Source organism: Physella acuta, unplaced genomic scaffold (genome assembly GCF_028476545.2).
Source record: "Physella acuta isolate Inbredline_101_S28 unplaced genomic scaffold, ASM2847654v3 ptg000829l, whole genome shotgun sequence".
NCBI classification, from domain to species: Eukaryota; Metazoa; Mollusca; class Gastropoda; family Physidae; genus Physella; species Physella acuta.
The window spans coordinates 371160-373989 of NW_026732347.1; positions in this window are offsets into that span (position 1 = coordinate 371160).

Sequence of the window (2830 nt, forward strand, 5' to 3'; positions counted from 1 at the left end):
TGTATTTGATGATGTCTGTCAATACGAGATCACAAAAACTTGACACTGCATTATCTGTGTTAATAGAACCCAAAAGACTTGAATGTAGGACGTCCTTGAGTCCATCCACCTCTAATGGGTACCTGACTCGTTAGGGAAATAAAGGCGGCTAGGTGTAGTGCTGAACACACTATTTCTTCATATGCTAAGCTTAATTCTACATCATCTAAACTTTGTGTCTTGGGCATGAACTTTAAAAAAATGTTATATTTGTGTTCAAATTAATTTTATAAAGCTTAACCATAACTTAATAGAAATGTCAAATGCATCAATGTCAAGATGTTTGTTGTAAGATTTTAAATGTTGAACATGAGTTACACAGGCAAAAAAGCTAACATGTTTTTACATGTCCAATAAAAAATACATTAAAGAAAGTATTTTCTTAAAACAAAGCTACATCAAAACAATTTTAAAATAAAGCAGAGAAATCAGTAAAATTAAACTATATCTATTCCTTTAAAAAAAACATCCCTTTTCAATGTGATGTTTAAGTAGATGGAAAGTAGATAATATTTTAAAATTGTACTCTAACTAAAAAAATACTTATGAAATTGACATACAACATACATAAGTAAAATTAAAATACAAATAATTCATGGTTTATGTCACTGAATCAGTTAAGTAAGCATCAAAGACTGAATCTGATACACACCATAGAGTGGAACCAAGAGAAGACAACCATGAATCTACCACAGCTCCTGAAAACCAGCAGGAACATTAACCATGGTAAAAGAATGGCCAAGGGCAATTAACAGGTGTATACAATTTATATAAATAGAGTTTGTATGAAAATACATTTGAAAATCATGGAATGCTTTTTTTCATTGGCATAGCAGATAAACAAGGCTGATACATTGATGTTAGTTAAATCTTTTTGGTACCCATTCTAAGTTTACTGCATTTAAACATCTGATTTTATCTTTTATGCATTAGTCAGTTAAAAGTAAAGATACATTTTGTAGGTTATTTCCCTTGCGAAAGTACAATGCTAAAAATCTGCATTCCATACTCATACAGATTATAAATGACAGTCTTCTAAATAATTAAATTTTCTGATTGCAAATATTGGGAATGTTATACAGTTCTTAACAGTGTAACGAAAAATTTTAAGTTGCAAATTCAAGCAACTCTCAAGTAATTTCTTTTTGTTTACAGTTGACTTGGAAAGACACAAAGCATTGATATGAGATTCTCTTAATTTAACCTAATTAGGGTTAACATGAGAATCAAAGTAACAAAAGTACCAGTTTAAAACTGATAGTTAATGAAATATTATATATATGATCAAATATTTATATTATTATCATTTTTTAATAGAGAAACACACATTCAAAGAACTGGGACTGTTGAAAAGATTCACAATAGTCGTTCCCAATACATTAGCTAAGTTTCTAAAACCACAACAAGGCACTTCAACAGCTCCAGTGGGACTAATCTATAAGTTGTGGCTTGAAGCATTTTCACTAACATATTGCCGAGTTTGATTTTAATTCAATTAATACTGCCAGTTATAATTGCCAAACTTTCTTAACCAAATTAGATAAAGTTTAAAGTGTGCAATACAATTTTATTACAAAAATAATTAAATATTGAGGGTAGATTTTTCTAGTTTCACTATGTACATTTAAAAACTTAAATAAAAGGATATCATAAATTGAATGTACACAAATTTTCAAAGTTGGCCTTTTGTATATCTTTAAAGTTTCTTCTGGTTAAAGAATTCATTTACAATACACAACATCTACAATTTAATTTCAATATTAGGACATTTTATTACAACACACGACCTTTTTTTTACAACAGGACATTAATGTTACTAAATATTTTTTTACAACCGCAAGCAAAAAAAACTTTCATAAAAATATAGAGGGTTTAAGGATTTAATACATTGAGGGTAACTTTGGTGAGAGTCTATTTAATAAAGCTGAGAGTTCATCAATAACATTGTGAACACAATAGTGTTAACTTTCTTAATTGTGGTTTTAAATACTACGATATCCAGCAGGGGGGGTAACATCAAGATTTATCTCCCTGCTCGGATCAGCATTAGTAAACTATTAGAGCATGAGTCAAAGCCAGAGTAAGAGCAATGATAACAAAAAAGTTCACTTCAAAACAGACCAGATGAACATTAAAAGAAGTAGACAGTATAAGCACAATAAATAAAAAAATTGTACCAATAGCTTGACACAATATTTTCCTCAATAAATGTATTCATTTAATATAAACATTTTATTAATAACCCTGTTACAGTCTGATACAATATTTTTGCCTGCAGCTATTTGGCAGTTGAATATGTCAGTACCAAAAGCGTAGTACAATGTCATATTGTGCGTTAAGTCACATCAGTAGCCTTAGCAGTAAGTAGGCTTTTTGAGGCTTGTCTCTCACTTGTCTAAGATATTGGCTTGTATGTGTTGTATTTGTCTAAGATATTGGCTTGTATGTGTTGTATTTGTCTAAGATATTGGCTTGTATGTGTTGTATTTGTCTAAGATATTGGCTTGTATGTGTTGTATTTGTCTAAGATATTGGCTTGTATGTGCTGTATTTGTCTAAGATATAGACTTGTATGTGTTGTATTTGTCTAAAATAATGGCTTGTATGTGTTGTATTTGTCTTAGATATTGGCATGTATGTGTTGTATTTGTCTAAGATATTGGCTTGTATGTGTTGTATTTGTCTTACACATTGGCTTGTATGTGTTGCACATGTCTATTATATTCCAACATAAGGTATGGGCTCCATTGTGGTATATTTGTCTGAGTTATGGACTTTTATATCTTGTACT